Raw genomic sequence first — 17663 nt, 5'->3', positions numbered from 1 at the left:
GGTGGCAAAACACACTTAACCCATGCCTTAGTATAATAATATCATTCCTACGTATCTTTATGCTTGCCTGAGTAATTATGATATGTAGGTATATACATACATACATATATATGTATACGCTAATGAAAAATTCGCATACATATATATATGTGTGTGTGTGTACATACATACATATTTCTTGCCCACACAAATATGAGTATAGGTTAGATATTACTATACTAAGACATGATAGCTTGCAAGGTACACAAAGATCAAAACACATTGAAGCTAATATTCTCATTGAAGTTCTTTATAATGTTTCTATTTGTTTATCATAATAGCTTATGGTCGTTCAATGTTCTTCTTGCTTGTCTAGTCATTTCATCTTTGGTCATGGTGGTTTAGGGACCCCTTCTTTGCTCAATGGTAGGTGATGCCCCCCTTGTCCAACTCCTTTTTGGCAATGCTTGCCGCCTTCAATGTGCTCCTGCAGGGAAGAAATTTTCCATGATAATGTCATATTCCTCAATATAACCATCATAATAGTTATTATTCATAAACCATCATAACGGCTAACCACCATTTCACTCTCTAATTAACAATAATCATTTTCTACCTTTCAATTGTAGGTGGCAAAGCCCTTTGTTGAAGTTCTCCGATTGGTAGATGGGAGATAAACCCCAATGGGGTCCCTTTATGAGGCCATGGATAGGGCCAAAGAGGTTGTAAGAAATCAATACAGGTGGAATAACCTAAAATTGAGCCCAAATGGGAAATTATTGAAAGGAGGTGGAGTAATCAGCCCGACCAACACATTCATGCAGCGGGGTATTTTGTTAACTCTTGTTTCCGCTTCTCTCCATAATATCGGGACCCTAATGGAGAGGTCATGGAGGGCTTTAGTGAATGCATGTAGAGGATGGTACCTGACATTGAGGTGAGAGACCTCATTGTGATTGAGATGGAAGTGTATCGAAATGCAATGGGCAAGCTATTCTCCTCAGACATGGAAAAGAGAGGCACAAACACTCAAACCCTAGGTACAATATTTGGAATTTGGAGTCTCTCATATGCATGATAAGTAGATAAATGCTAAGCTACAAAAACTTGTTCTCACCTTGCCTTCTAAATCTAATATTTATCTTGCAGATGCTTGGTGGAGAAATTGGGGTGGAAATGTTCCAAATCTGCAAAAAATTGCCCTTTGCATCTTATGTTAGCAATGCAGCTTATCTAATTGTGAGCATAAGTAGAGCTTATTCGAAGCCATTCACACAAAGAAGAGGAACACGTTGGCACAAAAATGCCTAAATGACCTTGTCTTTGTGCAATATAACCTTAAGTTGTGCATAAGAAAGGTAGAGTCATCACCAAATGAGCCACTTGATCTGGATGACATAGATCCTTATGGTGATTGGACATCATAGGAGCAACCTCCATTGTCCATAGAGGATGACATATATGATTTGAAGAGGCAGGCTATAGAGGAAGGTTTTGCATTGGGACTAGATAACATATAGAAGGAGGGTAGTGAAAGCGAGGACACTGACAATGAGGACAATGACAATGAGGATTCAAATGATGAGGAGTCATTGCCTTTGCCAACACCAGCACTAGCTTCATCTACATCACAGAGGACCACTAGGGCTAGAGCTGCTAGACCCCCTCCCTCTCCCATATTTTTTACTAGAACTATTGAGAAGGGGAAGAGAAAGATGTAGACTAGTTTCATATTGTTCTTGATATTTGTATTTTCTTATCTTTTTATAAAGACAATATGCTGTTTGTAGTTTTCTTTAGAGTCTAGAGTCTCTGACTACATCGACAATCCACACGAGGATGCGATTTTGTTACTTATTGCATTTATATCATAGTAACACGGGGACGCGTCTCCCCTCTTTTTGCCCTATGCACTGTGGATGGGGACGCACCAGGGACTTGGGGACTCCATTCCCCTGTCCCCAGCGGCAGCACCAAATTCCACCACCTTTGTTGAGGATGGGGAACCTCTTGGTGTTAACTATTTGCTGATTTGACTATTTATGTTAGATGGTAGATGTTCCAATTCAATGCAATTTTCAAGTATTTACTATTTTACATCTTTATATCTTATATTGTATACATCTTTTCATAAGTAACATTTTAATTACCATATGTATAGTATATACAACCCCCCCTTGGTCCCCCGTCGCCGTCCACCTGCTGTCCCCCTACTATACCCAAATCAAGGCCCCTTTGTCCCCCCGTCCCGAAAACTTGTCCCCCTGTTTAGTCATCCCCTTGTCCTCCAGGGTAGTGTACCTATGATTTATATATATCTAGATCAGCTTGTTTCGTTTGTTTACTTATTTACTGACTACTATATGCATCTACTTATCGGATCTTGCAACAAAAAAACTTTAAAAAAAGTAAATTTAAGTCTTTTTAAAGATTCGCGATATCCTGAGAAGTTACCAATTTATCTTTGATATTTGCCAACAACCATTTTTTGCCTCATCGATAAGTGGCAGAGAAGGAGATTTTGAAGTATGGTGCAATGGTTCAATCATTCAAGTATCAACATGTATAACAATATAGGACATAAATATGATTAAAATAAGTAGCATGATATGAATCACCTCATCATCCTAAATCGATGTGACTCTACCAGGCCTAGGCATGTACCACTAGAGATTTAATGCATAAGAAACCATATGTAGGGGAGTGTTTAGGTTGTCCCATCTGCGTTGAATGATAGGTTGGATGTGCTCATAGTAAAGTGCTAAATTGAGATCCCTTTATTGCACTGCTGCCCTCATCTGGCCAAGCATAGAATCAATGCACTCATATACCTCTCCAAGGCTAGGCACATCCCATTCTCATAGCTGATGACCTAGAAAAATGGAGTGATGATAGAAACTATGTATTTTGCATCACTCCAAAATACGCCACTCTTCACCATCTCCTTCACCCTCCTCCCATGCTTTGTCTTCGACCCATCCCACCTATTACACTCACTCATCATCACCATGAGTTGTAGTGGCTCCTATAACTCAAGCATTCTCTCCAAAAGACTGAAGTAGGATACATATCTGGCCTCAATTGGTTTTAGGAACTCCTTTGCGAAGCTCCTGAAGGGTGCATGTGAAGGGCGGTGGTTGCAAATATACATCTGCACATCTCTAGCATTGCTGACCACTCCCTTTATCCAGCCAATCTTCCCCATGTCCTTGAGTGCATTGTTCATGGTATGCACACAACATGGAGTCCCCACCACTCTACACATAGGTGCTGCATCAATCACGACTTGGACCACATTTTGTGGCCCAATCTCCTCTATTGTTTCCTAAGAATGTTAAATTGAAAATCAACATTCTTTTGATGTAATGTCCCCAATTTTAGTAGGTTCCTGCAGTTGTCCAAGTCAGTTCACCATAGTGACCTTTGTGAATTGACAATAGGATTTGAGGGTCTTAGTTGTTTGGTTATAGGCTTTCCAGTTGCCTATGGTGTGTTTTGGCTCCATTTGAGGGACTTACTATTTATAGTAAGTCAATTTGTTGGTTCTGATGAGCTTAGTTGAGTCAGAGGAGTTGGAGGATGCTCTCAGTTTTTATTTCGTGCTTCTAGTTTGGCTCCAAGAATCTTGGAGGGGGCTTCTATTTATAATAAGTCACCCTGTCAGGTTCATTCATCGTCTTTTATCATCAGGACCACTTTGGTATTGTCAGATTTTGATTCTGATGCTTCTACAGTTATTTTCGCAAGATGGGTGAATTATTATTATTCATCTAAATACGCTGAGGTTGCTATTTATGTTACTGTTGTTGGTTGGTCACCTTAGTATCATAGCTTGTTGGAACTAGGATGAACAGTTTTAAATCATGGGAACAAGAAACGGTGGCCTTACATATAAAAAATTTGAAGTTATGGTGGAAAGGTCATTTTTGGAGCGAAAAGCAATTAATAAATTAGTTTATAATGGCACTTTATTATGTTTTAATGTTGTGTGTGGGAAGCTTCTTAAGTGAAGTTCATTTGGGAGACTTTGTGCCATTTGAAGAATATAAATATGAGCGCCTTTGATGAGTAAAGCATCCGATTGATTATTTTCTTTTGTTGCCTGCGAAGAGTTTTTGAGTTTGCTGATTTCTTTGCCCTTGCTGAAGTATAAGGGTTTGGAATTAAGAAGTGCCTAGTAATTCACAGCTGAGGTATTGTGAATTAATTCTAAGAATTGTCTTAATTAAAGTATAGTATTTCCTGACTGTGATGTATTCTACCTAGGAATTTCATTGTGGTTGGAGAATTTGTGATTTAGAATGCCATTATTGTCTACTGTTTGGCGTGGTTAAAGAGGAATGTACTGTGGTTGTTGTTATCATTTTTTACGCCCCGCTAGGATTCAAATTTTAAATGTTTACCTGCCAACGGCTAGTGTGCAGAGTTAATATTATTTTAATACCCGATCAAACCTTATAATACATTCTGCAGCCCGCAAGTCTTCCATCGTAGATCAGTTCAGATCAACGGTTGGCGCTATCTCGCCATGAGAAATTGCACGGTGAATACGTTAGCGACATAGCGCCCTTCTATCGCGTGTCTGGTGGGTCCCCTTTTTCTCGATTGTTTCTCCGATGCTCGGTTTTGCCAGTTTCATGGTGGGCGCTATTGAAAAATTGGCGCTTCTCGCTGTTAGCGACATAGCGCCCGGCCGGCCAAAGACGTAGTGGGACCGTAGGTGACGTGGAGGGGTGGTCTCATTGAAATGAAGTCTTGACTCATCGCCAGCTGGGTGGATCTTGACGCCAACAGTTTTGGACCTGCCATCTTTCAGATGTTTCGCGCAATTTTCTTCACCCTTGGATCGACGCAGATCAACGATGGGCGCTATCTCACCATGAGAAGTTGCACGGTGGATACCATAGCGACATAGCGCCTTGGTGACGCGTGGCATGTGGGTCCGTTTTCGTCTTGTGGGCTGCTGGATAAAACAGGTGGCTTGTCTTCTGTGGCAGTTGTCAGATGGATCAGAATACGATGGCATTTTCTCATTGGTCCATTCGGCCAGTTTAAGATGCAGTTGTACAGTTTTGTGGAGCACCGTACATCTAAGGCAGATCTACGACAGGCGCTATCTCGCTATGGAGAATTGCGAGGATTTTAACCATAGCGACATAGCGCCCTTTCGCCACGTGGATCAGGGGGCCAGGTCTCGCCAAGGTGTGTGTGCCAAGGATTGCCAGTTGTCATTCGAGTGTGGTGCAGTTGCCGAGATGGCGCCAGGTATGATGGGCCTGGGTAAGAACAAGCACAGTATTATGACGAGTCTTCACGATCGTCAGATTTCAGGAAGATCAATGGTTAGCGCTATCTCGCCATCGAAAGTTGCACACTGTATACCATAGCGACATAGCGCCTCAGTGACACATGTCAGGTGGGCCCGTGTTATCTCGTGAACCTCAAGGATGATGCCAGGTGTGCTGACAGCATTTCGCGGGCCCAGAAGTTGAAAAGCAAAGTGCGAAACATGACGAGTCTTCACGATCGTCAAATTAAGACAGATCTATGGCAAGCGCTATCTTGCTATGGAGAACTGCGAGAATTTTAACCATAGCGACATAGCGCCTTGATGACAGGTGTCTTGCTGGCTCGGCCAAGGTTAACAGTTAAGGAGCTGACAATTAATGTTGCGGTCAGGTTTGGAGACATCATAGTTAACATTAACAGTTTAAAGGGTGGCGCGGTTAGTTGAATAGAAGTTCACCACTGGGCGCTATGGCGCTATCACGAATTTCGAGTATTTTGCCCATAGCGACATAGCGCCCAATCAATAAAGGAAGGTGGTCAACTGCAGAAAGACTTCCCAGGTGGCAAAACGAAAAGAGGCTGTTGGCTCACGTGGTCCATCCTGCTTACAGAAACAGGTTGACTCGTTGACTCTGCTGATTCATAAAACAAAAATGAGGGTAATCGGTTTTGTTGTGCGATCTGATCTTCATGATCGATTCCAACTACCATGAAATGAATGCAGAACGAGAAGAACACTCCACCACCCATCTTTTGATCCATCTACCGTGTCAGAGCGTAGTTATGGCACCATTTCGGTCTTCTCAGGGCCCTGTTCCAAATCATTGTGTCTGGATCCGCATCCAGATCAGATTTTCCCTTGATTGTCCTCTGCAGAACTTAATGGCAGGTAGCTGCGAGGTTACTTCAGCTGGAAGAGATCTCAGTTATGCCTGAACTATAAAGGCAACTTTTGTAAATTTTGTTAAGGGGACCTTTCTCTGACTTTTTTCTGCTGTTGCTCTGCAATTCCAGTGTAAATTCCCCTGTGTCTCTGAACTGTATGATTCTCCACTTATCTCCTTCAGCCATTGGTATGAAAGTGCAAGAACTCTTTGCCTTCGCCATTGTTTTGTGAAAATCTGTAATCTGCATGACTGTATCTCTGCTGGCCTGTGAATGATATATAAGTGAACCTCTTTCCTTGTGTCATTCATCTTGGTTTTCTGATCTGCATGTGGTTATTAGATCAAAGCAAGTTTGGATGTGTATATCCTTAGTTTCATTCTGGTTCAGTATTGCATATATGGGCAGGGATTGGTCTGAACACTCTATTTTGGTACATCACCTCTTTAAATTAGACTAGGTAGATTTGCTTTCATGCTCTCCTTCTCCCTTTTCCTCTCCAAGAGTAGTTAGGTGCACCCTGATAGTAAGAGGAAGCCGGCCTTCTCCGGAGACTCAACCTCACAATTCAAGTCCCACAGCTTGGAGGTTGTTTCCATGTTTCACTAGGTTGTCTTCGCGCATAGGCCTTGGACAAGGGTGCAAACCTAAGTGACAACAGTTGTCATCCTTGTATTTGGCAGCGATTTCAGACTTTCTGGAAGGCTGCAATCAATTATTGGAGGGCAGCAATCAGGTTTTAGAGCACCTGCAATTATAAGCAAGGAGCATGTATTTCTAAACCTACGAGTAAATATGATTATTTCTTGAGAGCTACAATCCATATTTCATTTGTTAGAAGTCAATTTCAAGGTTCATTATTGCATTCTTGTAAATTTCCAGAATTAACTTTTTAATTTGGATATTAGTAGCATTGCCATCAATTATCGAATTACTTCTAAATTGTTTAGTGGTGTTCATTTGTCCAAATTGATAAAGACTAAATCTATTAAAATTGTGATTAGCTGGCTGTGAATTTAAAGCATTATTTATTGAATGATAATAATTTGCCTGCCAAATGTTTGACAAAATATCAACCTTTTGATTAGCAAAAGCAAATTGATGTTTGTTAAGGATATAGCCTATTGAGGGTTTTTACAATGGTATCAAAGCTTGTCTGCAAAGTGTTTGACGGAATGTCAAACAAATGAATTATAAAAGAATTTGGTGTTTGATGAAGTTATAACCAGTTGGGTTTATTATAGTGGTATCAGAGCGGTTTCTTGCCAGCCTGCAGGAATTGGGCTTGGTTTTTATTTTGTTTGGTGTTGACTTTGAAGATTTTTAGATCTAATCTCTAGAGTGACCGACACTTTATTTTCTCCAGCTATGGATAGACATAGGATTGTTAGATCTAGAAGTTAGTGGAGTAATGAGGAAGTTAGCGTAAAAATGAATACCTTGCAAGAAAGTTTGGAGAAATTGAAGTTTCATCAACAGAGGTTGGTGGAGAGCTTGTCGGATCCCGTGACAGTTGAGAGGGCAGTGAGGTATATGTATTCCGCCTTTAGATGGCCGACATTGAGGTTGTAGGGAAGGAAGCTTGAGTTTTCCTTGATAGGTGTCCATGATGTTGATGTACTTGTATTTGCTAGCCCCATTCACAGTGTTGATGATGGACTCATTTCACAGAGACCAGTAGATGTGTCAGTACCCTTGGTGGATAGCGCATTGAGCTTCAGTAGGTTGAGGCTCTCAGAGTTGTTGCAGCTAGTGCAAAGACAATTGATGCAGTTGTTACTACTGACACTTCTAGCTCTCTTGAGGAGGGGATTATTATTCGAGATTTGTATGTGAGTTATCATAGTGTTGCTCTAGTATAGGAGGCAGCTGCTTCCTTAGGTGGGACCAATGCATGTATGTAGTCAACCAACTGTGATGCTGGTGATTTGTATATTACAGTGGAGTCAGTAGATGTGGGTTCATGCTCTAGTGTAATTGATTTACAGCTTTTCGTTGAGTCATGTGTGTAGTATCAAGTGTCATCAGTTGAGGCTTTATTAGGAGATATGGATGCAGATAGTATGGACACATTTGATGATACATTTTATGATGCTATGAGTTGCATCGGGTACGATATCCCTTGCTAGGTATTAGCTGATGACTTTGAGGAGGTTTTGGATGGGTCCCAGGACCAGTGTTTACAGGATCTATCCTTTGAGGTGGAAGCTGAGACGTGGGGGGATATTGATATTGTGAGGGCTTCCATTTCTTCAGACGGGGAGTTGATTGAGGTACATATTAGTTGTATCTTGAATGCAGAGTTGTGCAAGGTCGATAGCACCCATGCAATGAGTGATCTTGTGGTGGGCAGTTTTGATTCGGTTTCCTATCATAGTGTAGTTAGTGAGGCAGAGAACTTGTATAAGAGGCAGAGTTTACAGAGGCATCATGTGACTTGTCAGCTGAAGGTGAGTGATAGTGACATTTCTTTAGCTCTTGAGCATTATGATGCTATTCATCAGATGCTAGCTACATTTGGTTGCGGTGCTCCTATGTTAGATGAGCGTGGTGATAGTACTCTTTCTCTAGCAGAGGTTCATGCGCTTCGAGAGGCTGTCAAGATCTTGAAGCATAATTACTCGTAGCTAGTGGTTGATTGGGATTACCTTCTGAAGTGGGGTAGCACCTGTCATGAGACATTGTTAGAGAAAGAGGATGAGGTGGTGGAGCTCACCCAAGAGTTTGAGGTGACTATGGACTCTCTTCAGTGTACTCAATGGGCTCTTCAAGAGTCACAGTCATGATTTGATGAGGTGACTGTGGAGTTGGAGCATGTTCAGACCACACTAGCCCCAGAGCTAGTTTAGTTGCATATTATGGTTGGTGGTGAGTTTGCTTCTACGGTTGGGGATGGTGGACGTGATGATGTGGCCGACACATTTGTCCAGGATATGGGTGCAGTAGATACGGATGAGATGAGAGTACCCGGGGAGTTGGGCTCTCATGCTGATTTGCTTCCTTTTGTTGGAAGCGAATCTGTTTCTTCATCTCATAGAGCTGATAGCATTGGACAGTTGGCAGTGCCACATTTTCAGAGGGATCAGCTGTGGGTAGTAGGGGAGCAGGTTGATGCTTCCACACAATTTCTACTGCACAGAGTCCTTCATGGAGTATCTATTGGAGAGTTCAGATGTGAGGGAGGATTCATACAGAGTGTCTGAGGGTACTCTCGTCTGAGACTCTCGTACTATTCAGAGGTTGGTGGGAAAAATTGTAGAGACTCAGTCTACTATGCTTCTCCACAGGGATTTTAAGGTTGAGTTTGCTGAGAGGGTTGCCTAGGATCCTTCTCCACTAATAGTTCAGAGTCAGGGATTGGAGCCATCTTTTGATTCCAAGTTTGATGATGATGAGCACTTGACAGAGATTGGGAGTTTTTATCGGCATTACACTGTGAGGAGTGCTTATCACCTTTCTTTTGACCCATAGGTAGAGGACTTGGTTTTACGTTAGTGTGGGTTGGTTAGAGTTTCATACCATTCATTATGGGATGGGTTAGCACCATCTTTTGTAGATGGGATTGATAGCTGCAAGTTAGACCCTTGCATTATCTACACACTTGAGACAATTTGGCAGAGGTTGGAGTTCGTGGTAGTGTTTTAGTTACCTATGGTTGTTACCATCTCCACAATGCAGTTGGGTGTCAGTATCAGTTTGATGGGGACTTAGGTGTGGATAGAGTTGTTATTTCAGTTGGATTGAGCTTTGATAGGCTGTCATCACCATCAACGTCTACAGTCAGCTTCCAGATGATTCTGTCATTCATATTAGTTATTTGGGTGCTGATGCTATAGGAGTTGTTTGTACACAACAGGGATAGTACGTAGTTCTACCTTTGGGATCCAGGTGGATTGTTATGTCCATTTTGCTCTAGGATTGCTTGGGGACAAGCAATCTTAGGGAGGGAGGACTGTAATGTCCCCAATTTTAGCAGGTTCCAGTAGTTGGCCAGGTCAGTTCACCATCGCGACCCTCGTGAGCTGATAGTAGGATTTGAGTGTCTTAGTTGTTTGGTTATAGGTTTTCCAGCAGCCTATGGTGTGTTTTGGCTCCGTTTGAGGGACTTACTATTTACAGTAAGTCAATTTGTTGGTTCCGATGAGCTCAATTGAGTCAGAGGAGTTGGAGGACACTCTCAGTTTTTATTTCGAGCTTCCGATTTGGGCTTCAAGAATCTTTGGAGGGAGCATCTATTTATAGTAAGTCATCCGTCAGGTTCATTCATCGTCTTTAATCATTAGCATCACTTTGGTATTGTCAAATTTCGATTCTGATGCTTCTTCAGTTGTTTTCGCAAGACGGGTGAATTATTATTAATCTAAATACACTAAGGTTGCTATTTTTGTTACTGTTGTTGGTTGGTCACGTCAGTATCATAGCTTGTTGGAACCGAGACGAAAATACTTAAATCATGGGAACGAGAAATAGTGGCCTTACATGTCAGAATTTGAAGTTATGGTGGAAAGGTCATTTTTGGAGCTAAAAGAAATTAATAAATTAGTTTATAATGACACTTTATTATGTTTTAATGTTGTGTGTGGGAAGCTTCTTAAGTGAAGTTTATTTGGGAAACTTTGTGCCATTTGGAGAATATAAATATGAGCCAATTTGATGAGTAAAGCATCCGATTGATTATTTTCTTTTGTTGCTTGCGAAGAGTTTTTGAGTTTGTTGATTTCTTTGCCCTTGTTGAAGTATAAGGGTTTGGAATTAAGAAGTGCCTGGTAATTCATAGCTGAGGTATTGTGAATTAATTCTAAGAATTGTCTTAATTAAAGTATAGTATTCCTTGACTGTTATGTACTGTGCCTGGGAATTTCATTGTGGTTGGAGAATTTGTGATTTGGAACGCCATTATTCTCTACTATTTGGTGTGGTTAAAGAGGAATGTATTGTGGCTGTCATCCCTGTATTTGGCAGTGATTTCAGACTTTGTGGAAGGCTGCAATCAATTATTAGAGGGAAGCAATCAGGTTTTAGAGCACCTGTGATTATAGGCAAGGAGCATGCATTTCTGAACATGTGAGTAAATTGGATTATTTCTTGAGAGCTGCAATCCATATTTTATCTATTAGAAGTTAATTTCCAAGTTCATTATTGCATTATTGTAAATCTCCATAAGTCAATTTTTTAAATTGGATATTAGTAGCATTGCATCAATTATAGAATTACTTTTTAATTGTTTAGTGGTGTTCATTTGTCCAAATTAATAAAGACTTAATCTATTAAAATTGTGAGCAGCTAGCTGTGAATTTAAAGCATTATTTATTGAGTGATAATAATTTGCTTGCCAAATGTTTGACAAAATATCAAACTTTTGATTAGCAAAAGCAAATTGATGTTTGTTAAGGATATAGCCTATTGAGGGTTTTTACAATGGTATCAGAGCTTGCCTACAAAGTGTTTGACGAAATGTCAAACAACTGAATTATAAAAGAATTTGGTGTTTGATGAAGTTATAACCCGTTGGGGTTATTACATATGACGCCCTATTCACTCAATTGTCTTGATAAAGAATGGGTTGTCTGCGTATGTAACTATGATATTGATGAGTGGATGGTTCCTAATGTCTGTCCAACTATCCCTGATAATGCTACATCCTGACTCTTCGCAAACAACCCTCATGGTCTCCATCGTTTGATGGATCTTGGCACACCCATTATCCAACATAGTAGTCCTCCATTTATGCTCACTTGGTGGCACAAATGATGTTTGTTCCCCATTCGCGACCTTCAACATCATCTCCTTATAATGCAATCCCCAAGCCATCTGGAATGCCCCAAAGGTTTCTGCATTCAATTCTATAATGCATGTTCTTACTGTGGATCAAAAGCTCACATGGGCCAATATCTTGTCTAAAAGAGGAAGTGCACATCCACTCTAGTGATGCTACCAAAACATTCTATACCACATATGTTGCATTTTCACTTCCTTACACCACTACCTCATGTATTGAGACTCAATTTGCTCACCCTCCTCATTGCTCTCATGCTCAGCCTCAGGTACATATTCTTGGCTTCTATCACTATGAGAATGAGTTTCCACTTCCATCTAATCATTAGTGCCAGTTGTTTCATGACTGTGGGAGCTCATTTTGACACTGCATTTCCCCAAATGAGAGAAAAGAATAAACAGATGGTTTCAGCCTATGCCATTCTTTAAAATAACAAGATTTTAGGTCAAATTTAAGCAATAATAATTTACAATTGAAACAACAAGAATTTTCTTCAATCTAGAAATGAAATAAAAATAAATACAACAAAAAGAAATAAGAAGAAATATAAAACTAATACAATGAAAAATCTCTGAGAAACCTTACCTTTTTCTTGAAAAATCTCTTCAACAAGGTGAAGAATTTTCTTCTTCCTCTTCTTCTTGCTCCTTCACACTCGTCTTTGCCTTGCAATCACTCTTTCAACCCTCACAAGCATCATTTTCTCAACTTTTCACTCATCTTCTTGATGCTGTTGCAAACAATAACAAACCCAAAATGAATGCAAATGAAGCCACATAGTCTATGCAAGCAATATAAGACATTTTATGGGTTTCACATGTCTTAGGGTTGAAAAACGATCCGTAAGAAATAATGACAAAGTTGTATTTAAAAAAAAAAACTGGTGAACTCTTAACTACCATGGGAGATGCCTAGACGTCCCCTGGAGGGGTTGAGGTATGTCCCTGTCCCCTGAGGAAATGTTAGGATGTCTCTGTGTCTCTCAGGGTAGGATGACCACTTTGTGGTGCCACCAGAGATGCTAGAACAACATCCCCTACCCTCGTTGCATTCCCAACTCCATGACATGGGGGAAATTTGGGGGAGACACGCCCCCAGGTTTCTCTAGACAATATGGATTGCAGTTTATAGAAATCACCAAATTGAAATTGATTACCATATGTCATGTACTAGCTAAGATGGTTATAAAATGGACTAGAATGGATGAACAATCCACAAATATTGTAGTTTATTACCTGTAGATTCAAACTCTATTGTACTGTATGCTTGTATTGTCCGTTTATATTCGTGGATAATAGATGTTTGATTACAAATTTAATGTATTACTATTTGACTATTTGTAGGAATAGATAAGGAATATTATAGTTGTGTACTCTATTCCTTCTAACCCCATTTCATTTGTGGATTTCCAAGGTTCACATAATGTCCTCTTCTTATCTTTTTGACATGTATTGTATGTTCTTATAATTCTCGTTCATAGGTCATTATATTGTTTGTTGTCTCCTTGTTCCTCCAGTTCATGTCACAATTTCTTGTAATTTATTGATTGCTACTAATTTATGATTATAGATTTTGGATGAGTTATTTCGTAAATCTCTGTTGCCAATTCAATCAGCATTGGCTTCCTTCTTTCGATCAATGATTGAGTAATTTATATGTTATCCTTACATTTGGTATATTCCTCACGATAGCTAATAGCGACCCTATAATTCTTGCCTCCAAATTATTTCCTATCTTCCTTTCTTGTATCTTATGATTTTATCCTCATCTCATGTTGAGCACTAGTATCCCTAATTGTTGAGATTCATTTTCCTTCTATTGTTGAGTTTTCTTTCGTTCCTCTATTCTCCCCCTTTTGTTTTATTGATCTATGCTATTTTTAATAAATTATGAAGAAACACAAACAACTATTTTGTGATAAGGTGCGACTTTGCCATTGATCTTGAGTGTCCTTAGTTTTTTATTGCTGTAATACGTGGGCTAGGATTATCAACTTCTCTAAGTGGTTGTCATTGGAAGGTACCTTTTTTCCTTATTCCCTCTTTATAATTGACAAGTTATTTTTATTAACTATATGTCAAGATATTGCAATCACGCTTATTTGTTATTTTGTCTAGTGTCAATTATATTAACTATTGCGTTGACAGATGTCTCATTATAATATTAATATATTATATCATCCATTGCCCTATTTGTTGGATATGATTATTAGGATATTTATTAATAGCATATGATCATTTGTTAATAATAGATCCAAATCATTTTATTAGTTTCGCTTAGATCTTTCAATTCTTCTTCTATTTGACCTGAACATGGAGGAGAGTATTTTTCGTGATTATCTTCTCTCATTAATGGTCATGAATACACAAAGAGACTTAGTTTATGTTATTTATTATATAAGAATATTATTTATTTTATTTATAGTTTCGTAGTTTGTTTCATTAATTATTGTTTTATTGCTATTTTATTATCTATGTTGATGCATTAAAATATTATTATTTATTTCTAATACAATTGTACTATATTATTTCTCCATTTTTATATTTTAATATTATACTCCTTAATTATTATTTGTTTAAGAAATTATACTATTTATTTATTAATTATTAAATCCTATTTCGGTGGGGATATTTGTAATGTCCCCTTTTTGGGACATTAGAAATATTAAAGGCATATTATATATAATATTAAAATTGACTTGGAGAGCATGGACTCAAAATATAAAAAGTCAATTTAATTTACAAAGTGGGCAAAAAGGACAAGAAGAGATAAGACGAAAAGCCAGGAGGGAAGTTGAAGAGTCATAGTTGTGAGGATAAAAGGAGATGAGACTCTTTCATTTGGGCATGCTTGATTTATGATTTAGTTTCAGTTTTCTCTCTTGTGAGAATTATTCAGAAAGATTTAGCTTCTAGTTAGTATGAGAACGTAGCCCCTTGTGTTGGCAGATAGTGGACACAAACCCATTGTCCTTGGAGACATCACATCAGGTGTCTCGCATGTGCTTACAGGTTCTTTTCTTAAGTTTTCCAATCTGACTGTAAAGCTGTATTTAGGATTAGACTTTTAATGCTAGTTATTGTATTGCTATTGTATAATGCAATAACATGTTTTAAGGAGATTGTATGAGAATTTACTGGTTTAATAATGCTGGTTTGTAACACATTTATATGCTTGAATCTTGAATACTATTATGAGAAAGAACGGATTAATATCTTATAGTAAATCTACTAGTTTTCTATTGTGTTTCATAATACATTTGCCTATATTCAAGTGCTGAATATCAGTTTGAGGAAATAACTAGATAAATATCAGTTGGGTTATTTCTTACGGTTTACATTACTGGTTTATTAATGATACGGTTTCATATGTTTATGATCTAAATGTTATTCTGAGGAACTATCGAGCAAATATCCAGTTTGGGATATTTCAGTGGTATCAGAGCTGATTGTCCTGCCAACCTGTGAAGTTATATTAGAACCGTGTTTTCTGCTAGCCTGTGTAGTTATTGGCAATCGATAGTAAATCCTTATTAGAATTTATCAGAGGCAAATTTTGAAGATACTCAAGATTATTAGACATTGAAGTACGAGTGTTATTGACCCCTGGGAGTAATGGAAAGAAAATATTATTATTTGTGATTATGGAACAAGAAGCTGTTAGAAATCGCCTATTCACGGTTCAAGATGTTATGTAGAACATTAAGTGAGCATTAATTACAAGATTGATGGAGTTGGTCGCTTTGCACCGCAAGTGGGAGTAAATGTACAACTCATGGTGTTCAATCCTATCGGTGAACATGGCAAAGGAGAGGAGATTATTCTCGTCAATCCAAAGATTTACAAGTTCTCTAGAAAAACATAAGTTTTTATAGAAGCTTGCTTATTATTTCCTTGAATTCATGTTGATGTTGAAAGACCCTTATTTGTAAAGATCAAAGCTCAGAATTTAACAGGGAAGAAATTCATTTTAAATTTGAAAGAGTTTCATGCATGGATTCTCCAGCATGAATATGATCATCTACAGGGAGTCGACATTTATAATCCTACAATAGTCGGATTAGTGAAAGGTGAGATCAATAACAGTTGAGGAAGAGCTGGGCTGAAGGCCACGTGATCTCTAGGCAATTGCGTAAGATAGGTTGGCAAGGTAAGATTTCATGTCTGTGTCTAAAGTGAAGAGAAGCGGAGACTAGACATGTTAAGTTTGTGTAACTGTGCCGATAGCTACGAGTCACGCTAGGCATTGGAATTGGTTACAGAAACTAGAACTCGTGATTGGAATTGAGGTGAGGCTAGAAGGGAGCTGTGAAAGTCAGGGGTGAGATAGAAATTACAACAGGACATCCTAGATTGCATGAAGGTAGGAGTAAAACGCAGTTGGGCCTGTGGTTACTCCTAGCAAGTATAGATAATTCGAGGATATCTACCAACAACAGGTGATTGCAATGTGAAGTGCTCTGATATCAAGCTCTCGAAATATATTCTGTAGTAGGATTGGAAGGATATAAGCAAAGAATAGTAAAGTGGAAACGTCATTAAAAGACTAGACAACCGCTTCACTCCAGAAAGGAATTTGGCAGAGGAGTCATGTCTTTAACACCCGAGATTTGGAGGTGGATTTCTTATCAATATCGTGGCTTCAATAAATAATAAAAACACTTTGGCAACTAAACAATTGTATGGAGCAAATATTTGCAGTGCTATTGGACATCGATTCATTACCGTGACATTCCTTATTCTAGTATTGGAGCACAAATTCTTTGTTGGACTATGTTGTTCTGAGACTGACCAACCTCCTGCTTGTATGCTTTGGATACCGTTGCATGCATTACCATTTAGCTCTTCATTTCTCACAATTGGTAGGTGTGGAGGATCTAATATTAACCGTTACTTGGGCGTTAATACTTGACATTGAGCATTCATCATTTGGCTGAAGCTTATCCTTGGGAAGCCAAATCGATACATGTGGGATCAAGTAACACAACAAAGAATATCCACAATCTGTTTCTGGAGAATATTGCATGAAATAATAAATTATTTTGATTCAATGCCATGAATGCAACAGATGTGTTAGTGAGGAGTTTCTGTTTAGGGACAAGTCAAGTGTAACCGCAGGACGTCTGATTAAGGTTGGAACTTGATTCTAATATTTGTGGAAGCATTTCAAATTATCATGCAAAGGTTATTCGAGATTTGTCGACAAAAATTACACTGTGTTAATATTTCCAGGGACCTCGAACCTTATTATTGTATGAGCCAGAATTGCTGTAGGGACTTCGTTATATTCCTCATCGTGGTTACTTAATGGATGAAAGCAACAAACCAAAACTGCATGCACTTGATCCTATTGGAAGGAAAGAAACTCTAGTAAGATTTAAGGGAAGAGTATCTGATAATGTTCATGAAACAAGGGCAGTTAGAGCAAAAATGAATGATCTTGCTGCTACGAATCAGCATAATATAGAAAAAGCACAGAGTATCAATTGCATTGAGGAAAGGGAAAAGATTGTCAAGGATGTATATTCTCCACAATCTTATCGGAAAGGTTCACCCATTTCATGTGGAGAGAAGACAGATGAGAACAATGCAAAGTCCTCTCCCTCTGAGAAACTACAAAGAATATCACTTGGTTGTGAATCAGTTCAAGATTTTTTTTTGAGATCGAAGGGTCCACCCCAGAGACTTGGATACTCAAGAATGCTGTGATAATCTTGAACCTATAATACGAGTTG

The 17663-nt window shown here is 38.9% G+C and overlaps 1 protein-coding gene across 8 annotated transcripts in view; it reads left to right on the top strand.

The window, feature by feature from the left end:
• Positions 1 to 17663, top strand: part of LOC149558135 (uncharacterized) — a 216360-nt gene that overhangs the window by 58370 nt on the left and 140327 nt on the right. The window lies entirely within an intron of this gene.

This window comes from Cupressus sempervirens, chromosome 5 (assembly GCF_028749045.1).
Source record: "Cupressus sempervirens isolate cs-2001-9-10 chromosome 5, ASM2874904v1, whole genome shotgun sequence".
NCBI lineage: Eukaryota > Viridiplantae > Streptophyta > Pinopsida > Cupressales > Cupressaceae > Cupressus > Cupressus sempervirens.
This window is presented reverse-complemented; position numbering and strand designations above follow the sequence as displayed.